This window comes from Dendrobates tinctorius, unplaced genomic scaffold, assembly GCF_039654945.1.
Source record: "Dendrobates tinctorius isolate UK_male_01 unplaced genomic scaffold, ASM3965494v1 ptg000120l, whole genome shotgun sequence".
In the NCBI taxonomy this organism is placed as follows: Eukaryota; Metazoa; Chordata; class Amphibia; order Anura; family Dendrobatidae; genus Dendrobates; species Dendrobates tinctorius.
In genome coordinates, this window is record NW_027361788.1 from 42,245,248 (window position 1) to 42,267,622 (window position 22,375).

The following is a 22,375-nucleotide window of genomic DNA, read 5'->3' on the forward strand; positions in this document are numbered from 1 at the left end:
TGTCAGGAACACCGCACTGTACTTGCTCACTGAGCCAGTGAGCGTGTCCTGAGTGTCAGGATCCTGTCAGTGCCGGCGTGCAGCCTCCGCTGAGCAGGGACTCTCCCACACTGTAGGGGTACCGGGGCAGGTACAGCCAGAAAATACCGATGCACAGTACCTGTGGATGCTGAAGTTTAGCAAGCAGACACGGGACCTACGGTCATGTGACTGCAAGGGGGCGGGGCTTAGCGTCATGCTTAGTGAGATGGAAAGACACTATACAGAATTACTCAGAGTCAGGCAAAACGGGGTTCATACACAGAGATAGCCGTAACGTACCAAGGATGAGACAGAGCGGATAGTCAGGGCCAAGCAGCAGTCAAAACCAAACAGACACAGAAGGTACCAAGCAGAATCCAAAGCAATATCCAGAGAACAGACCAAGTCATACACAGATTATCAAGCAACCAGAACACAGCAAAAACACACTCAGGGGTCACCACACTATGCCAAGGGCAAGAGTATAACTGACAGGGATGGGAGCGTCCTGAGGTTATAAGAAGCCTCTCCAGAACCAGGGAGAGGCCACAATCATAGCCCCAGGTGTGCAGGTAAGCCTGCACCGGGATCACAACCTTTAACCCCAGAAATGCCAGTCATCAGCACTGGTTCCAGACATTAACCCCACGTGTGCGAGTCAAACCCGCACTGAGATCATGACACTACCTTTTTTGGAGTAAAATATAAAATTATTAGTCTTGTATCTCTTTGCTCTATAACGAATTCATACTTGCCTGAAGTTGATTACGCTAATTTGGGTGGGCTTCGGACCCTCTTTATTAATTTTAAAGCGAGCGAAGTGTGCTCGGGGCTATTTGGGCTAGCTGGCAGTGATAGAAGGGGTTTTATAAGCTGATTGTCTGGCTGCGACCAGAGCCTTTATAATTCCCTTGCTGTAGCGAACCTAATAGCCAGTGCACAGCAAGTAACCGACAGTGATTAATTATCCTAGGTGCAGTTCCCTGACCCGAGGGTAAGGGGTGCGTCGGGGAGCTGCAAGTTCCAAAGCGGAACTGGAAAGTGGGATATACATAAATCCCGGCAGTTTGTAACACAGTGGTGGGATAGCTAAAATAAGCCCCCTGCAGTAAATTGTTAGGTCAAGACTAGCTTGCTGTTTTTCATCACAGTGTGGCAGTGGAGGGATAGCTAAGATAAGCCCCCTGGACCACTCTTCAATCTGATAAAAGCTCTTCTGACTTCCAGTTCATTAATTTCAAGCTTAAGTCTCTTTACCACTACCCGAACTTGTGTCTTCCTCAGTTTGGAGTCACCTGCAGCTTTGGGACTTGTGCAGCGCAGCTCCTCCTGAAGCCTCTTGATGGTTTTACTCACATATTCATATTCATGGAGGTGGCTCATGACCCAGGAGTCATAGGTGGAAACAGACTCCTGGGGTCTCTACAATCCCCAACCTGAGGACTGTGAGGTCAGCCTCACCTCTGTGAGCACTCAGCTTTACTCCGGAAGGACCGCTATCATGCACGCTGGTAGCTTTTTCCTCCATGTTGGAAGCCTTGTAGCTTCTTTAGGTCCCCACAGACTTGTGCGGAGTAGGAGACACATTGCTGCACGAACTGAGTCTTCTGATGTGCAGGCCAGTCGCTGGCTTCTCCTGCCTGTCACCAGCCTGGTTTGGGGAACAGAAGCCTGGGTCTTGGCTCCATCACTCATCCCAGGAAACCCACTCCGTCCCTGGGTAGAAGAGAGAACAGATCCCCATGTGGAGAGGTGTTGGTTCTCTTAGTTAAGGAGAAAACCATAGGATCAGCAACGGCCACACCTCCACTCACCACAATGAGCAACAGCTGATCAGAGCTGCACTCACTATTCTGCTGTGCAGACACTGTGTACTTATATTACATTACTGATATTGTACTGATCCTGAGTTGCATCCTGTATTGTACACTAATGCTGCTCTAAGGTTGTGATCAGGTTGTCATATTTTCCCCCTGAAGACATCAGTGCATCATTGTATTGTGGTAATGATAACCAAATGAGGTCATTGTCTTCCCTTTGATATGTTTAGATTTCCTTGTGTCATGCAGCTGTAAGAGGCACTGGAAGTAAGACTCGTTGGATGCAGTGAAGAGCCAGAGGCAGAGAAGGGGTTAACAGAATTGACTAGAATAGGTTACTATCATACAAGGAATACTCCACACAGGGAGACGAGATCAGTAACGGCAACAACAGGATTTGCACAAAAACATAATATTTGACAAGAAGGTGTACGAAAAAGATAAGTAATCGTTTGCAGTTCTTGTTGGGGAAAGGATAGAATATCTCCCACTGGCATCGTAGACAATGTCTCTGGCTCTGTTACAGAGGAATGAAAAGCACCGTCTCCAGACCGTGCCGATGTATCCGATCCCGCTTGGCTTGAGTGCGCTGGAGGGTAGAAACAGTCTTTTTTGTGGATTCCTCTGGAATGGTACCGAACACAAACCGTATGCACGCTCGTGGGCCTCGGCAGTGTGCGAACCTCTGAAGTAGTCTCTAGGAACGGAGCAAGTCAGATTGTCTCTCACTGAGAGCGGGAAGGAACCGTGCAGTAAGGAAGGGTCCGAGGACAGCTCAGTAGGGACACAGTCAGTTTACAAGTCAGAATGCTGGGGGATGTTTGATGTGGAATTAGCAGTCAGAGCAGTGGGGAGTGAGTCAACCTTCTCCTTGTTCTTGTTAGGAATGGCGGAACGCACTAAATAAATAAATAATAAAGTGTGTTCGCCGCTCGGGGTCCACCATGCCGAAGGTGTTAACACTGCTGCTAAATAATGGTGAATACTAAATATGGCGGTATTATTGCACGCAGGTTGGACGTCACCCGGTGTGCGCTGGGCATACTCTGTTGGCTTCACAGAGACGCCTAAGGCATTAACATAAATACTGAGCCTGTTGGACTCACAGGTCTCAGAGAAGTGCACGCACGGTATGTGGTCACAGGAGTTGGGCCCTAGGCAGAGGGTCAGAGTCCATCTACACCCACCGTACGTGCGGCGTTGCAACTGCGGATGCCGAGAGGAGTTGCAGATTGCAGCGCGGCGACAGACACTGCCGCTAATCGACAATGCCCAGTAGCAGGCGCACTGTCGGACGCTAGCACTGTGGAGGATGCTGTTGTGCCTTGTAGCTTGCCACTGGCTGGCACAGAATCTAAAGCTAAGTCCCTATACACACTCGTAATATCAGAGGAAGGGGATCTTAATGAGTCATTCGCAAGTTCATGCATCAATCATCATTCACACAGTAGCAACTAGAGACTATACTAGTGCATGGCCGAGCGGCCATGCAGACCTTTTATAGCCGTGCGCTTCCGGGACCTTCCAAATCTCTGAGATGGACCAATGAGATCAGGAGAAGGACCTGAGCATGTGACTCCCGATCTCCAATGGGAGATCGTCTCGTGAGCATGCCCAGTAGCGTGACGAGAGGACTTAATCTCTGGAGCGTTTTGCTGCAAAGCAGTGTGCATTGCTATTTCTGACCCAAAGGTGACAGCAACAGCCAGAACCACAGAGCAGGTGTCATGATCCAGGATGGGGTTTCGCTTTGACCCGTCCTGGTCAGACTGGGGGTTAATTGTTCTGCCTCTCTCTGGCAGAGGGCGGCTATTTAATGCTCACTGGACCTAGGTCCGGTGTCAGTTATACTGCCCTCGGCTGAGTTAGTTGACCTCTTGTGTACGTGTGCCTTGTGCCAGATAACTTGTTGCTTGTTTCGTTGTGATCCGGTTCTATCCCTGTTACGAGTTCTGCCTGCCCCTCTTGTACCGCACCGCTCTCTCGTGTATGACTCTCTGCTTGTGACTCGACTACTCTCTGCTCGTCCCTTTGGTACCGCACCACCCTCTTGTGTATAACCTTTGGCTTTGTCTGACCTCCCGTCTGATTATCCCTCCTGTACCTCATTTGCCCGTACTGTGTATGAACTCCGTTTTGCCCGACGCTGAGTTTTCTATCTTCTCTGAAAGCAGGACGTTAAGCCCTGTCCCCTTGCAGTCACATGACCATAGGTCCTGTGCCAGCTTGCTAACCTTCAGCGTTCAGGTCCTGTGCATCTGTACTTTCTGGCTGTTCCTGTCCCCAGGGGTCCCTACAGTGCGGGTGAGTCCCTGCTCAGCGGAGGCTGTACGCCGGCGCTGTCAGGATCCTGATAGCAGGTCTGGGCAGAGCATCTGGGATGCTGAGACTGCTGAGCAATCTCCTCTGTGGTTGATAGACAATGAGAGACCGCAGAATGTGAGGCTCTGGATTCCTGCTGAGCCGCTGCAGGAACCCGACGCCTAACATTACCCCCCTCCTAGGGCCCCCTCCCCCTGAGCCTTCCAATCCATCAAAAAAAAGTTTTTGCCACGTACCACCTTGTGTACCATAGAGACATAGGCCTCAGACTCGTCCAAAGACAAGTCTGATGTCCCGGCAGATGGCTCAGAAAACCGGGACATGTGAACAGGTTTGAGAAGGGACACGTGGAAGGCGTCAGGGATGGCAAAGTCGCCAGGAGCAAAAGTTGGAGCGGGGCGCCGATATGTGTCTTGAGTGACATGCGGGGTGCGACCCAAACAGTCGCAAACCTCCATTGCCCGGTCTGCCACCGGCAAGGGATACAGTAACCCAGCCGGCCTCTGTTTAGAGGAGCCGCTCTGAGCACAAGAGGCGCATGCCTGAATATATTTTTTAGTGTCCCGAGCCCTGTGCGGCCACTAATAAGACCTTGCCAGGAGTTTTGTGGTCTGCTTGTAACCAAAGTGACCACCGATCCTGGACGCATGTGCCCACGCGAGAACCTTGAACCGCAGATGAGGTGGGACAAAGGTCTTGGCCGACGGCACAGATTCAAGGGCGGCCGTAACCGTGGACCTCAGATTTCCAGTGGAGGGTGCGGACAGACCCATGGGCACCTCCACAGAGACTACTTGGACACTGCCCCCCATGCACCTTCCCACACAGTCCTTGCTCCAGCCCAGTATACTCCCCGAGGACCACTCTATATGAGGGGAATGGCAACGGAGCCAGGGAAGTCCGAGAAGCACCTGTTCGATGCCCTTTGGCATAATGAGCAGGGACAGCGTCTCGTGATGAGACGGGGAGATTGAAAACCCCAGGGGTGCTGTCTGGTGGGTAATCTGAGATGGTAAGGTAGATCCGTTGACCACCCTGACGGTTACGGGGTGAGGAAGTGGCACCAGTCGAATAGCATGCTTTTGGGCGAAGGCCGAAGGCATAAAATTCCCTTCTGCCCCAGAGTCCACCGTGACCTCTACTTCCCAGGTGGAAGCTTCCCTGTCTAACGTCCCTCGGAATACCGGTTTGGAGGAGAAAGTTCTCGTATTAGGTAGATCCTCACCAACTACTACTGGAAGCGAACGTTTTTTCGATCACTGCGGACACCTGTTAGCCATGTGGCGAGACTGTCGACACAGGTAACAGCATGTGGAGCCCTGTGTCGGACACGGTTTGGGACCGGTATGAGACATATCCATGGGCTCAGGAGGTATAACTTCCAGATCAGGGGGTTCAAGCAATTCAGAGAAGTCGGGATCCAACCCAAGCTTCTGTCTGGATTGAGTATGCTCCAGCCCACGCTCTGTAAAACGGAGGTCAATACGGGTGGAAATCGCAATCAACTCCTCTAGGCTTACGGGAACCACCCTGGTAGATAAAGCATCTTTGACATGCTCAGCCAACCCTCTCCAGAACACAGGGATGAGTGTTTTATCAGGTCACTCCAGCTCAGAAGCCAGTGTCCAGAAACGGACGGCGTACTGACTGACCGACAGGGATCCCTGTGTTAACGCAAGTAACTGGAGAGAGGTGTCGTGAGAGACCCGGGTGTCATGATACCAGTGCTGGGTGACCGGCACTTCTGGGGTTAATGTTCTGATCGCAGTGCAGACTCTCACCTGCACACCTGGGACCTATTATGGTGGCCTCTTATTGGTTCTGGGGAGGCTTCTTATAGCCTCAGGAAGCTCCCATCCCCCGTCAGTTATACTTTCGCCCTTGGCATTGTGTGGTGACCCCTGAGTGTGTTAGTGCTGTGTTCTGGTTGCTTGATTCTCTGTGTATGACTCGGTCTGTTCTCTGGATATCGCTTTGGATTCTGCTTGGTACCTTCTATGTCCGTTTGGTTTTTGATCTCTGCTTGGCCCTGACTGTCCGTTCTGTCTCATCCCTGGTACTGTATTGATATCTTGTGTATGACCTTTGGCTTTGTCTGACCTTCCGTCTGTTTATCCCTCCTGTACCTCGCTTGCCTGTAATGTGCTTGACCTCTGCTTTGCCTGACTCTGAGTTATCTTGCTCCTCTGAAAGCAGGACGCTAAGCCCCGCCCCCTTGCAGTCACATGACTGTTCACATAACCGTAGGTCCTGTGCCTGCTTTCTAAACTTCTACATTCAGGTCCTGTGAATCTTTATTTTCCGGCTGTTCTTGTCCCCAGGGGTCCCTACGGTACGGGTGAGTCCCTGCTTAGCGGAGGCTGTACGCCGGCACTGTCAGAACCCTGACATTATAACTGACCAGTAAGTTTTTTGGGGGTTTTTTATGCAGAGAGCTATGGATCCCATACAGTCTCTGGCTGACCAGATGAAAGGTCTGAGTCAGATGTTTCAGGGTTTATCTCTGGAGCAGCAAGCTCTGGCTCGTTCTCAGCAGCAGGTTTCTGAGACAGTGCGGGGGACATTAGCTGCTGGGTCTCTGGGGGCTGGGTCGAGTGATGTTGTTTTAGTGTCCCCAGAACCACCTGTTAAACTGCCTGACTTTTTTTCTGGAAACAAAAAGGAGTTCAGGGTCTTCATGGAGGGGTGCAAACTTTTTTTTAGTTTGAGACCACATTCCTCTGGGGACGAAAGTCAGAAGGTTGGGGTCATTATGTCTCTGTTAAGACGGTTCCCACAAGCTTGGGCTTTCTCCCTTCCTCCCACTGCCCCTGAGAGAGTGTCTGTGAATGCATTTTTTGAGGCCCTCGGGCACATTTATGATGAGCCTGACCGAGTGCGATTGGCAGAGGACATGGTGATGAGTGTCTGTCAGGGGAAACACTCAGCTGAGTGGTTGTGTACTGAATTCCGCCGCTGGGCCGCAGAGGTCTCTTGGAACGACGCCGCACTCTGAGGATTCTTTCGCAGAGGCTTGTCCGAGCGGCTGCAGGATGCCTTGGCGTTACATCCCCCACCTAACTCTCTCGAGGACGCCATGACCCAGGCCGTCTGGATGGACCGCAGGCTGCGGGCTAGAGGGGTGATGCAGGTGGAAACTCCATTGTTCCCCAGTGGAAAAGAGACTGCCCCTGAGCTCATGGATGTAGGCGCCCTCTCCCTGAAGGATACGGAGAGGAAACGCTGGAAGGACAAGCAGTTATGCTTTTACTGCGGTAAAATGGGACATTGGAAAAGGGAGTGTCCTGATTGCCCGTCTTCAAACCCGGTCGGCGGGAAACGACTAGGTCTGGGTAGTCAACGGGGAGACTACTCAGACCCTCAGGTACCCTTTTCCTCATTTTCTAAAGTGTTACTGCCTGTGGAACTGTTTGTGGACGGTAGTTCTTTTTCCTCTACAGCCTTCGTAGACTGTGGATCATCGATTAATCTCATTGACTCCCAATTGGTCACACACTGCAAGATAGGGACAGTTAGGCTCAAGGTTCCGATCAAGGTGATGGCCATTGACTCCTCTCCCCTCACTAAGGAGGGAATTAGCTTTATGTCTGACTTGTTTTCGCTCAGAGTGGGCGCTACTCATGTCGAAAACCTAAGTTGTTTTGTGCTGGACAATCTACCTGCAGGGTTGGTGTTGGGCATGCCCTGGTTACAACGCCATAACCCAGTTATTAACTGGAAAACGGGGGAGATTGTTCAATGGGGGTTTAATGATTTTGAGTTATGTGATAAATCTGCACTGCTGGTTGAACCTGTTAAATCTGTGTCTGTATCATCTGTCGAGCTGGAAGGTATTCCAGAATGCCTGAAGGACTTCGAAGATGTATTCTCCGAAAGCGAGGCCGAGACGTTACCGCCACATAGACCCTTTGACTGCGCTATTGAGCTGGTCCCGGGGGCTAAATTACCTAAAGCCCATCTGTTTAATTTGTCCGGTCCTGAGCGCTTAGCTATGAAGGAGTACATTGCTGAAAGTCTGTGCAAAGGACACATACGTCCTTCAGTCTCACCTGTGGCGGCAGGTTTCTTTTTTGTAAAGAAAAAAGATGGCGGGTTACGTCCCTGTCTCGACTTCCGGGAGCTTAATCAGATTACTGTACGGAATACGTACCCCCTTCCGTTGATTCCCGATTTATGTAACCAACTATCAGGGGCAAAGTGGTTTTCTAAACTGGATCTTTGGGGGGCATATACACTCACTGGCCACTTTATTAGGTACACATGTCCAACTGTGTGTTAAGACTTAATTTCTAATCAGCCAATCACATGGCGGCAACTCAGTGCATTTAGGCATGTAGACATGGTCAAGACAATCTCCTGCAGTTCAAACCGAGCATCAGTATGGGGAAGAAAGGTGATTTGAGTGCCTTTGAACGTGGCATGATTGTTGGTGCCAGAAGGGCTGGTCTGAGAATTTCAGAAACTGCTGATCTACTGGGATTTTCACGCACAACCATCTCTAGGGTTTACAGAGAATGGTCCGAAAAAGAAAAAAAATCCAGTGAGCGGCAGTTCTGTGGCCGGAAATGCCATGTTGATGCCAGAGGTCAGAGGAGAATGGGCAGACTGGTTCGAGCTGATAGAAAGGCAACAGTGACTCAAATTGCCACCCGTTACAACCAAGGTAGGCAGAAGAGCATCTCTGAACGCACAGTGCGTCGAACTTTGAGGCAGATGGGCTACAGCAGCAGAAGACCACACTGGGTACCACTCCTCTCAGCTAAGAACAGGAAACTGAGGCTACAATTTGCACAAGCTCATCGAAATTGGACAGTAGAAGATTGGAAAAACGTTGCCTGGTCTGATGAGTCTCGATTTCTGCTGCGACATTCGGATGGTAGGGTCAGAATTTGGCTTAAACAACATGAAAGCATGGATCCATCCTGCCTTGTATCAACGGTTCAGGCTGGTGGTGGTGGTGTCATGGTGTGGGGAATTTTTTCTGGGCACTCTTTGGGCCCCTTGGTACCAATTGAGCATCGTTGCAACGCCACAGCCTACCTGAGTATTGTTGCTGACCATGTCCATCCCTTTATGACCACAATGTACCCAACATCTGATGGCTACTTTCAGCAGGATAATGCGCCATGTCATAAAGCTCGAATCATCTCAGATTGGTTTCTTGAACATGACAATGAGTTTACTGTACTCAAATGGCCTCCTCAGTCACCAGATCTCAATCCAATAGAGCATCTTTGGGATGTGGTGGAACGGGAGATTCGCATCAGGGATGTGCAGCCGACAAATCTGCGCCAACTGTGTGATGCCATCATGTCAATATGGTCCAAAATCTCTGAGGAATGCTTCCAGCACCTTGTTGAATCTCTGCCACGAAGAATTGAGGCAGTTCTGAAGGCAAAAGGGGGTCCAACCCCTTACTAGCATGGTGTACCTAATAAAGTGGCCAGTGAGTGTAATTTGATAAGGGTTCGAGGGGGATGAATGGAAAACCGCGTTCCTCATGACCGAGGGACTATTTGAAAATTTTGTCATGCCGTTTGGTCTTACCAACGCCCCCCGCCATATTTCAGAATTTCATCAACGTGGTATTCTCGGATCTCATTGGTCGTTTTGTCGTTATCGATTTAGATGATATTTTGATATACTCCCCCGACAAGCATTCTCATTTGGAACATGTACGAACTGTTCTCCAAAGACTGAGAGAAAATCATCTGTATGCCAAATTGGAGAAATGTGTATTCTGTGTGCAAGAATTGTCTTTTTTGGGGTTAATTGTATCCGTTGAGGGTCTTCGCATGGACCCCAAGAAGGTGCAGGCCATTGCGGATTGGGTGCAACCCCGAGATCTTAATGGTCTTCAGCGCTTCTTGGGGTTCGCCAATTATTACCGCAAATTTATCTGGGGGTTTTCACAAGTGGTCAAACCTTTCACGGATCTCACATGCAAAGGTGCGGATGTGAGAAATTGGTCCTCACTCACAAAAGAGGCCTTTGCGACGCTGAAAAAATGTTTTATGTCTGCTCCTGTCTTGGTACAGCCAGATCCTTCCAAGCCATTTGTGGTGGAGGTGGACGCCTCCGAGGTGGGGGTGGGGGCGGTGATGTCCCAAGGGCCTGCCACTCTAACCAAACTCAGGCCATGTGCCTTCTTTTCCAGGAAGTTCTCTGCTGCTGAAAGAAATTATGATGTAGGCAATAGAGAGCTTCTTGCGGTTAAGTTGGCGTTTGAGGAATGGAGGCACTTTTTGGAGGGGGCCAGTCACCCGGTTACTGTGATCACTGATCACAAAAATTTGTCTTACATCGAGTCTGCTAAAAGATTAACGCCCAGACAGGCCCGTTGGTCACTTTTTATTCCTCGTTTCCAGTTTACTATTACATTCCGTCCAGGGTCAAAGAATGTCAAGGCTGACGCCTTATCTCGTAGTTTTCACCCTGTGTCTGTCCCTGAGCCTCCGTCCTCCATTCTGCACCCTGGGGTAGTGTTAGCAGGGATCTCGTCTGAATTGGAACAGGAAATTGAGGGGGCCCAGTCGCTGGTTCCTGCGGCCAAGCCAGGGGGCAAGTTGTTTGTCCCAGAGCAACCTCGCCTTAAACTCTTGCAAGAGTTCCACGAATCCAAGTTGTGTGCTCACCCTGGTATATCAGCCACGCGACTGGCAGTGGCTAGGATCTTCTGGTGGCCTACTCTGGGTTCTGATATAAAGAAATTCATTTCTGGTTGTGGGGTCTGCGCTCGTTCTAAAAGCTCCCATAGCCGGCCGGCGGGGGAGCTGATGCCCTTGGAAGTTCCCGAAAGACCGTGGACCCATCTGTCCATGGATTTTATTACTAATCTTCCCTCTTCCAGGGGTAATACGGTGGTATGGGTAGTGGTGGACAGATTTTCTAAGCAGACTCATTTTGTACCCCTGTCCGCATTACCTTCTGCTGAGATCTTATCCAGATTGTTTGTGCAGCATGTGGTCCGCTTGCATGGGGTACCCCTGAATGTGGTGTCTGATCGTGGTGTGCAGTTTGTGGCTAAGTTTTGGCGTGCTTTCTGCAAAAAATTAGGGATATCTCTGTCCTTTTCGTCTGCATACCATCCTGAGAGTAATGGTCAGACGGAACGCACTAATCAGTCTCTGGAACAGATCCTCAGATGTCTGACTTCTGCTAGACAGAATGACTGGTGTGATATACTGCCGTTGGCTGAATTTGCCTTCATTAGTCGGGTGAGTCAATCCTCTGGTATGTCCCCTTTCTTGATCAACTATGGGTTCAGTCCTCATTTTGGTGAGTTTTCTCGTCTGGATTCGGGGTGTCCCGGGGCTGAGGACTCTGTTCAGCGGTTAAAAGATACATGGGCAGAAGTCCAGCGGCGTATATCTAGGTCTCAAGGCAGGTATAAGTTTTTCGCGGACAGGAAACGAACACCTGGTCCCATGTTTCAGGTGGGAGAGAAAGTTTGGCTCTCCATGCGAAACATTAAGTTAAAGATTCCGTCAGCCAAGTTGGGCCCCAAATTCATTGACCCGTACAAGATTGTGGAAAAAATCAACCCGGTAGCATACAGGCTGTGCCTTCCACCCTCTTTCAAGATCCCTAACATCTTCCATAGATCTCTACTGAAGCCGTTTGAAGCAGTCCGGGGAGAATACACGCTGCTCCTCCGGTTTCGGTTGAGGGACATGTGGAATATGAGATTGGTCACATTGTAGATTCTAGGTTGGTACGGTGGTCAGTACAGTGCCTAGTCCATTGGAAGGGGTATGGGCCGGAGGACAGGTCCTGGGTGCCGGCCCGGTTGATGCATGCGGATTGTCTGGTTTGGGCTTTCCATGCTAGGTACCTGGGCAAGCCTGGGGGTCCAGAGGTCCCCCGTTGAGAGGGGGGTACTGTCATCATACCAGTGCTGGGTGACCGGCACTTCTGGGGTTAATGTTCTGATCGCAGTGCAGACTCTCACCTGCACACCTGGGACCTATTATGGTGGCCTCTCATTGGTTCTGGGGAGGCTTCTTATAGCCTCAGGAAGCTCCCATCCCCCGTCAGTTATACTTTCGCCCTTGGCATTGTGTGGTGACCCCTGAGTGTGTTAGTGATGTGTTCTGGTTGCTTGATTCTCTGTGTATGACTCGGTCTGTTCTCTGGATATCGCTTTGGATTCTGCTTGGTACCTTCTATGTCCGTTTGGTTTTTGATCTCTGCTTGGCCCTGACTGTCCGTTCTGTCTCATCCCTGGTACTGTATTGATATCTTGTGTATGACCTTTGGCTCTGTCTGACCTTCCGTCTGTTTATCCCTCCTGTACCTCGCTTGCCTATAATGTGCTTGACCTCTGCTTTGCCTGACTCTGAGTTATCTTCCTCCTCTGAAAGCAGGATGCTAAGCCCCGCCCCCTTGCAGTCACATGACCGTTCACATGACCGTAGGTCCTGTGCCTGCTTTCTAAACTTCTACATTCAGGTCCCGTGCATCTTTATTTTCCGGCTGTTCTTGTCTCCTGGGATCCCTACGGTGCGGGTGAGTCCCTGCTTAGCGGAGGCTGTACGCCGGCGCTGTCAGGACCCTGACACCGGGGCCCTAAAAAGACCTGCTTTAGTGAGTTTAGAAACTGAGCAGCGCTCAGTACCACAGGGTCATCACGCTCCCATAGTGGTGTAGCCCATTCCAACGCCCTGCCTGACAGGAGGGAGACGATAAACCCCACCTTAGCCCGCTCTGTAGGGAATCGCACGGCCAGTAACTCGAGCTGGATAGAGCACTGGCTCACTAATCCCCTACAGGTGGGGCTGTCACCAGAAAATTTATCAGGCAACGGGAGGCGGGAAATTGTCGGCATGGGCGTGGGCATGGATGCACGGGAGACAGCCTCTGCAATTGTCTGGGCAGCGAGCGCAGCAGCATCTGCAGCCAAAGTGGAAAGCTCGAGGGCTGCCAACCTCCCCTCCAGCTGCCGAATGTACTGCCGTAGCTGCTGCTGGTCCGCCATTATTAGCCAGACTCTGGCGCTAGTATAATGTTAGGAACGGCGGAACGCACTAAATAAATAAATAATAAAGTGCGTTCGCCGCTCGGGGTCCACCGTGCACAAGGTGTTAACACTGCTGCTAAATAATGGCGAACACTAAATATGGCGGTATTATTGCACGCGGGTTGGACGTCACCTGGTGTGCGCTGGGCGTACTCTGTTGGCTTCACAGAGATGCCTAAGGCATTAACATAAATACTGAGCCTGTTGGACTCACAGGTCTCAGAGAAGTGCACGCACAGTATGTGGTCACAGGAGTTGGGCCCTAGGCAGAGGGTCAGAGTCCATCTAGACCTACCGTGCATGCGGCGTCGCAACTGCGGACGCCGAGAGGAGCTGCAAACTGTAGCGCGGCAACAGACACTGCCGCTAATCGACAATGCCCGGAAGCAGGCGCACTGTCGGACGCTAGCACTGTGGAGGATGCTTTTGTGGCTTGTAGCTTGCCACTGGCTGGCGCAGACTCTAAAGCTAAGTCCCTATACACACTTGTAATATCAGAGGAAGGGGATCTTAATGAGTCATTCGAAAGTTCATGCATCCATCATCATTCACACAGTAGCAACTAGAGACTATACTAGCGCATGGCCGAGCGGCAATGCGGACCTTTTATAGCCGTGTGCTTCTGGGACCTTCCAGATCTCTGAGATGGACCAATGAGATCAGGAGAAGGACCTGAGCATGCGACTCCCGATCTCCAATGGGAGATCGTCTCGTGAGCATGCCCAGTAGCGCGATGAGAGGACTTAATCTCTGGAGCGTTTTGCTGCAAAGCAGCGTGCATTGCTATTGCTGACCCAAAGGTGGCAGCAACAGCCAGACCCACAGAGCAAGTCTGGGCAGAGCGTCTGGGACCTGAGACTGCTGAGCAATCTCCTCTGCGGTCGATAGACAATGAGAAACTGCAGAATGTGAGGCTCTGGATTCCTGCTGAGCCGCTGCAGGAACCCGACCCCTAACAGGTCTCCTGTCGACTTCCCGCCAAATCTCCCTCGTTCCCGCGCTCAGTCCCTTTATCTCCCCCATGCCCCCTGCTCTCCAGTGCAAAGGTCCTCCTCTCCCAGTAGAACCTTACCCCGGCAGCAGTGGTGACAGTCCCGATAGTTCCGGCCCCAGTGTGCACCGGAAACCGCTGACTCTGTCCCAGCTCTTCTTCTTGCACAGCATCCTGTGTTCAGAGATGAGAGGGTTAACATCTAGTCAGCTAGGGAAGGAGAGAAGTGACAAGGCACAAACAGAAGACAAGTTCCTGAGATAGTTTAAGACCGGAGCTTTTTTCGTTTTTGCGTTTTCGTTTTTCGCTCCCGTTCTTTCCAGAGCCATAACTTTTTTATTTTTTCATCAATATGGCCATATGATGGCTTATTTTTTGCAAAAAAAGTGCATTCCCACACTTGTTTTTTGTTTGTTGTTTTTGCTAGGTTCACTAAATGCTAAAACTGACCTGCCATCATGATTCTCTAGGTCATTATGAGTTCCTAGACACCAAACATGTCTAGGTTCTTTTTTTTCTGGTGAAAAAAAAATTCCAAGCTTTGCTAAAAAAAAATTGCGCCATTTTCCGACACCCGTAGCGTCTCCATTTTTCATGATCTCGGGTTGGGTGAGGGCTTATTTTTTGTGTGCCAAGTTGACATTTTTAATTATACCATTTTGGTGCGATTCCGCCCTCGGCTATTGCGGGCACATGTCATCATATTGTCCTTTTGGATAGATAGGACGCTATATATAGAAACAGTAACCACATGTTAGAACTTAATTGAGACTGGCAATTGCCAGATCTAACTCTGTAGCCATTTTGGTGTGGTGACATAAGTGTCTATATTCAGGTATCATCAGAGTCGCTTTGTTAGGCTAGTTTCACATTTGCGCTTTATAGCGCTGCGACGGCCTGCGCACGGCCGCCGCTAAGCCCCGCCCCCTGCCGGCTTCCTGCCCGCCCCATCTGGTCATCACCTCCTACTAGCGCACATGGGCGCTTGCGATCTGCGCACCCTATCTTTAGCACAGGGTGCACAGATCGTGCGCTGGCCGTGCGCTAGCAAGATTTTGCCGTGCGCTGCGCACTGTTGAAGGTGCGCCCGTGTGCGCCGAACGCAGCATGTTGCATTTCGGCGCGCACGCCGCACCTTCAAAAGTGCGCAGCGCACGGCAAAATCCTGCTAGCGCACGGCCAGCGCACGATCTTCGCACCCTATGCTAAAGATAGGGTGCGCAGATCGCAAGCGCCCATGTGCGCTAGTAGGCGATACCTGAATATAGACACTTATGTCACCACACCAAAATGGCTACAGAGTTAGATCTGGCAATTGCCAGTCTCAATTAAGTTCTAACATGTGGTTACTGTTTCTATATATAGCGTCCTATCTATCCAAAAGGACAATATGATGACAGAAATCAGTGACAGTAAACCTTACCAGAGTGGGGCTGGAGATATGGGAGTCCCAGGGGGGTCCTGCTCGTTACTGTAGTGTAGTAATGTTATGTACCTGAAATGCGCCTGCAGTATTAACCATTAGCCAAAAGAGGTCATTGTCTTCCCTTTGATATGTTTAGATTTCCCTGTGGCCTTCAGCATTCTGTATTCAGGGATGAGAGGGGTGACATCTAACTAGCCAAGAAGGGGGAAGAGTGACTGGGCACAAACAGGAGACTAGTTTCTGGGAGAGCTTAATTTGAGGAGAGTGTGGCGAGTTCTGGAAAGAGCAAAATCAGTGTGGAGCCTAGAGGCACAAGGCATCAAGAACCAGTACAGAACTGTGGAGTCAACTGGGATCCAGCAGGCAATTGGGTGAAACGCATGATTGGGAGATCTAAAGGAAGAAGTGAGTCCAGAGTTGGCCAAACATGTGGGGCGCTGTGAAGGAAAGTTGCTACCCAGCTGAGAACACAGAAGAGGGAAGTGGGTTTAGGAACAGCCCTTGTAAGGGATCACAGAATTCTGTTTTGGTGCAGATTTCACAGCGTAACATATCGACCGTGTGTCCCTGCATCAGGAAGATGGAAGTTTATGTAATTTTCTCTGCTTATTTACCATCCACATGTAAAGTGCCGTAACCAGAAACCAATAAGAACATACCTCGGTATGAAACAGAAGAAGTTGTAAAGTGTACTGCCTGCTGCTTTGTGTACCTAAGGCTGTGTGCACACGCTGCGCATTTTGCTGCGGTGTACAGTACCATTATTCCCTATGGGAATCAAAAACCGCAGTGCAGACGGTGCGGAATTTTCCGCGGTTTTCAATCCGCAGAAAGAATTGACATGTCAATTCTTTCTGCGGATTCTGCTGCGGTTTGCCATCTCCATTGAGGAGATGAAAAACCGCAGGGCAAAACCGCAGGCTAATCCGCAGGTAAAACCGCAGGTCTTTTGACCTGCGGTTTCACCTGCGGATATTACAAAATCCGCGCGGATGAATCCGCACCTAAATCCACAGCGTGTGCACACAGCCTAAGTGTGTTGCCATGTAAAGAGTGCCTTGTTTTTATGAACATGCCTGGTGTCCTTGTCTTGAAGTCTAAAGACCTGGTGAGGAGGGGAATGGGACCGTCTTGAAGGTGAAGGTACCCATAGCAACACTGCCAGCATACAGATCTAGAACACTCATTTTTTCTGTAATGTGTCAAATCGATGACAATTGCCTGTGGCTACCACCCCGAGCACGTTTACATTGCACTCACTATTCTGCTGGTACAGTCACTGTGTATATACATTACATTACTGATCCTGAGTTACATCATGTATTATAATTCAGAGCTGCACTCACTATTCTGCTGGTGCAGTCACTGTGTACATACATTACATTACTGATCCTGTACTGATCCTGAGTTACATCCTGTATTATACTCCAGAGCTGCACTCACTATTCTGCTGGTGCAGTCACTGTGTACATACATTACATTACTGATCCTGTACTGATCCTGAGTTATATCCTGTATTATACCCCAGAGCTGCACTCACTATTCTGCTGGTGCAGTCACTGTGTACATACATTACATTACTTATCCTGTACTGATCCTGAGTTACATCCTGTATTATACTCCAGAGCTGCACTCACTATTCTGCTGGAGCAGTCACTGTGTACATACATTACATTACTGATCCTGAGTTACCTCCTGTATATCTTTTATTATAAAAATGAAAAACATAACAATAATAATAACAGAAACATAACAAGAATATCAGCCAGAAAATAATCTGTATACTGAACACTGGTCCAGCCACTCATTCTCTCCTCTCACACATATTATACATACTGTATATACAGAATAACTAATAATAACTTACACCTTCTGGTCCGGTCACCAAACAAGCTAATAACAAACAATAAAATAAACAAAGGCCGACATAAATATATACATAAACTTTTTTTGTTTTTTTATTAATATATAAATAAAATAACCAAACTATACAAATATATACAAGACTAAACTAAACACCCCACACTCAAGCACACCATTACCAACCCCCACACTGACCTGAAAGATGGTCCTGCGACTCATGCCTCAGTCCATGTCCAACGTCCATAGGCCAGATCAGGCAGTGCCAGTGTTTCCCCAAACACCCCAGTGTCCCATAGTCCCACAAGATAAACCCACCTCCCCACTTTTCCCACGACCCAACCTAAAACCTACACCCAAATCTATATCCCTATATACAATATATACAGAAACAAGCAACAATACCTACAAATCACAAAGACCAAGTTTGGCGCCTGCAACCCTACATCACTGTATACCAATCAGAAAACAAAAATCTACAGTGTCAGCAGCAGTCCACCACCAGGAAAGGAGGTGACCAGACTAGGGCACACTAAAAGAAAAGCCCCTCCAGAGGAGAGCGGCCCTACGTGTGCCCAGTCTCTCATACTCCAGAGAGCGCACCTTCACCAGGTCACCGAGTATGGTCCTAAACACATCGTCCACTGGGAGGATTTTCCGTTGCGTCGATACTAAGCACTGTGCGTTCCTCGTGTGATACCTAACCACAGCACTAACTAGAAATAAGGTGCAACGGTCCAGGCCACCAGGTCTCCGAATGCTCCATAGGCCCATTCCGCATAGGAGAGACCGGCCAGCCGAGACCAGCCAATGGAGGCACCCACCATGTTGTACACCTCTGTGTTGAAGGGACAATGAAGCAGGAAGTGGTCCATGGTTTCCAGCATGGTACCACAATGCTCCCGAGGACAGTTCCTGTCCTCAGAGCTCCTACACTTCAGACTGTCCCTCACACACAGTTTCCCATGGAAGCAGCGCCAAGCCAACTCCCAAAACTTCGAGGGGATCCTGATAAAAGGCAAAAGATGCAAACCCACCCCAAGATCCCGACTTGGGCAATCACTGAGCTTCAGAGGCCTCTGGAAATGGGTCAACAGAACCCTATTGTCAAGGAGTTTCCTTGGCAGAGTCCTGATCTCCCACATTCCCAGACCCCACCGGCGAATTACCTTCAGAACCAAGGTAGCGTAAGCCGGAAGATGTCCATGCGGTGAGCGAAGATCCTTAACTTGCCCTCCTGTCTCTCATTCCTGGAAGAAAGGCTGAAACCAGCCCCTACAGGAGAATACCCACGGAGGAGCCCTCTCTTTCCAGAGGTTTTCAATATTGATCTTAATTAAGGTATCCACAAGAAATACCACAGGGTTGACCATACCCAACCCTCCTAGTCTCCTCGTACGGTAAGTAACCTCCCTCTTGACCAGGTTCAGTCCAATCCCCCATAACAGTTGGAAGGACAAACTGTAGACCTGAGTCCAGAGAGACTACGGCAAGATGCACACACTGCCCAGATAAATCAGTAAAGGAAGCAGGTAAGTTTTGATCAGGTTTACCCTTTCCCTGAGGGTCAAAGACCAACCCTTCCATTGGTTCACCTTCTGAGTGGCGATTTCTAGCCTGCTGTCCCAATTTTGTTTGGGATAATCCCCCTGGCCAAATTCGATGCCAAGGACTTTTGCAGAGACGTTGGGTCCTGGAAGGGTGTCTGGGAGATCAAAACCAGGATCTCCTCCTCCCAGCCATAGACACTCACATTTATCCCGGTTGATCTTGGACCCGGATGCCTCTGAGTAGAGATCTACCTCTGACATTGGCCACCCTGCCTCATCGTGAGAGGAAACAAAAACAGTGACATCATCGGCATACGCCACCACCTTCAGAGTGGCTTCCAGTGCTGCCCGGTCCATCCCAATCCCGGCCAACGGTCCACGCTCCACCCTCCTAAGAAGTGGGTCAATCGCGAACACGTACAGCAGCGGGCTCAAGGGACAACCCTGGCGAACACCAGATCCAACCTCAAAAGAGCTGCAAATCCAACCGTTCACAAGCGGGAAAATCTTTGCCCCACCGTACAAGGTTTTAAGCCAATCAACAAACCCCCCCGGCAGGCCATATCTCGGACAAACCAGAGGTACTCATGATTAACCCAATCAAACGCTTTTGCCTGGTCCAGTGACAGCATGTACCCCTTCCAGTGACCAGTTCTACCCTGCTCCACCGCTTCCCGGACACCGAGCACAGCACTAAATGTGCTGCGACCTGGAACAGAGCAATGCTGGGCCTCCAAAAGGAGTCGGGGTGCAAGTTTCACCAGCCATTTAAACAGCACCTTTGCCAGAACCTTCCTGACTGCATTGAGAAGCACTATGGGACGCCAATTCTCAATGCACGACGGGTCTGTGGCGCCCCTGAGGCTCAGTCGCCACAGAGGTACTGCACCTTCTCCTAAGGTGTAGTGTCCCACCAACTAGGTAAGTTGGGAACTCCTTTCCACACTCCAACACCTGCACCCACACACGGGATAGTTCAGCAATGGACCGGATTGCGGCTCCATGCTTAGAGGATAGCAGAGCACCTTTCGTGGTTCCTTGCTTAATAACACGAGATGTGCTGGGAGGTGGGTGAAGTTGAGAGGTGGGAAGGTTTAGAATAGGAGTGCAGTCTGGAGATCAGTCAGACGGGGAGTCTGAGTCAGAAAGCAGGCTGACAGGAGGTCAGCCTGAGGGGAGCTCAAGGCGGAGGAAGACAGGCGAGGCTGAGGACTGGTCTTAGTGGAATGAGCTCCCTAGGAGAGGAGAGAGAGGAAGGAGTGCTGCAGCTGCCTCAGTGACCTGAGCCAGCTGGCACGGGAAAGGAACAGAGGGAGAAAGACGTAGAACTGCAACCTAAGCTTCCATAAGAGAGAGAAGGAACAGCGCGGAATGAAGTAGTAGGAGAACAGAGAGGAGTTGTGGGTTGGAAGAGGAACCCTGCCTATAGGTTCTCAGCGCAAGGCCGGGGCCCGGTCCCCGAGGTTGTATGGACATTTATGGTTCTGCAGCAGACACCGGTGGAGTAGTTGGCTGTAAATGCACTACTCCCATCCAAGACTTGGGACACAACAGCAACACAGATAGAGAGCCGGGATCCAAGAGGTCCCTGATCAGGCTACAGCTGTCTGTCATACAAGTAGAGTTGTTAGGAACATCTGACAGGAGGAACTTCAGAGTAACCACGGTACTGGAGCTCTTCACACTAAAGGCGCAATAGAGGAGTCGTTCAGGAAAGGTACATGTTGGCGGAGTGTTGGAGAGGAGAAGCCTAACTTGCCCGGGAGGTTGATTGAGTCTCTGCCCCGGAGGACACGGCATGGAAGCGGGCACCAGTGGTTACCAAGAACTGTGAGTAAAGCGTTGAAACTGCAAGCCCTGGTGTCCTCCATTCCTTCTTGCGTCCGCCAGCACTGCTACATTCCCTGTGCCGGACACTACACCATCAAGGTGTCCCCACATCTACACTGCCCTGGGACAACAGCCCTGCCTGTGGAGGGCTATACCACCATTGCTGCATCTCACCATCTGTCCCAGAGGATCTGTCTGCAGCGTTGGCTTAACATCTCCCTTGCCGAACACCACAGGTGGCATCACGAACTGTTCAATTCCATTGACCACACACCACCATTGACATTGGGCGCCCAGGGCCATGGACCGGGTCACAGCTGCAGTGATACTTTCCCCCTGACACCGGCCCGGTACCGAGTACCCCACTGCCCTGGGACTGGAGGGCGACCAAGGTCCTTACCCTTTGACAAGATGATCAGGGCAGACCTCCTCATTGACTTTGGCAGAGTGCCCGAGGAAAGACACTCATTGAATACCTCAGTCAAGAGGGGAACCAAAGCATCCTTAAAGGTCTTATAAAACTCAGATGTTAAGCCATCTGGACCAGGCGATTTTTTGGGGCAAGCCCTTCAATCATCAACTTAACTTCCTCTTCCCTGATCATCTCTGTCAAAACGTCAAGAGAGGGGTGTACCCCTGGTTCAGGAACGGCTTCAGCCAGGAAAGCTGACATCTTATCCCAATCAAGATCCCTCTTCCCCAAGAGGTGCAAGTAGAAGGATCTGACAACCTCCAGGATCCCTGATCTGGATCGCCTCAGGGACCCCATAGTGTCGACCAGTCCTGTAACCACTTTACTATTCAATGACATCTTGCAGTTTCTGTAAGGGTCGGGCAGGCGTTACTTCCTGTAATCCCTCTCAAAAACCAAAGATGCGTGTCTATTGTACTGACACCTCATGAGCAAAGATTTCACTCTGGAGATCTCCTTGCGGCTACCCAAGTTGAGACAAGATGCTCGAGTTTCCTCCTCAGACCCTGATACAGGAGGTACCTGTTCAGACTCCTGAGGCTCGAGAGCTGGTGGAAGAATCTCGACACCCTTTTCTTGAACATCTCCCACCACTCTGACTTACTACTACAAAGGTCCCGTAAGGGTACCTGGCTCTGAATAAAATCCTCAAAGGACTGTCTTATGTCCACTTCTTCCAAGAGAGACGAATTGAGCCTCCAAAAGCCTCTTCCCATCTGGAGGGTTTCTGTGACATTCAGAGAAAACAAAATTAAACAGTGGTCGGAGAACTCCACCTCAACAGCAGACACTGCTGAAGAGACAGGTTTTATTTAAAGGAGGAAGCTATCTAATCTATTCTGGACCTACAGTTACCTCTATGATAGGTGAACCCCTCGTGGCCTGGGGTGTGCCTAATGTGGACATCCACCAGGCGAGCCTCACTAACTATACAATTAAGGGCGACGCTATCATAAGTAAGCTTGTCTATGGAACCTCCTCTATCTCGGGCCTTGTGACAGTATTGAAGTCCCCTCCAAAGACAATCGGCAACTTGTAAAAAGGTAGGGCTTGATCCTCATAAA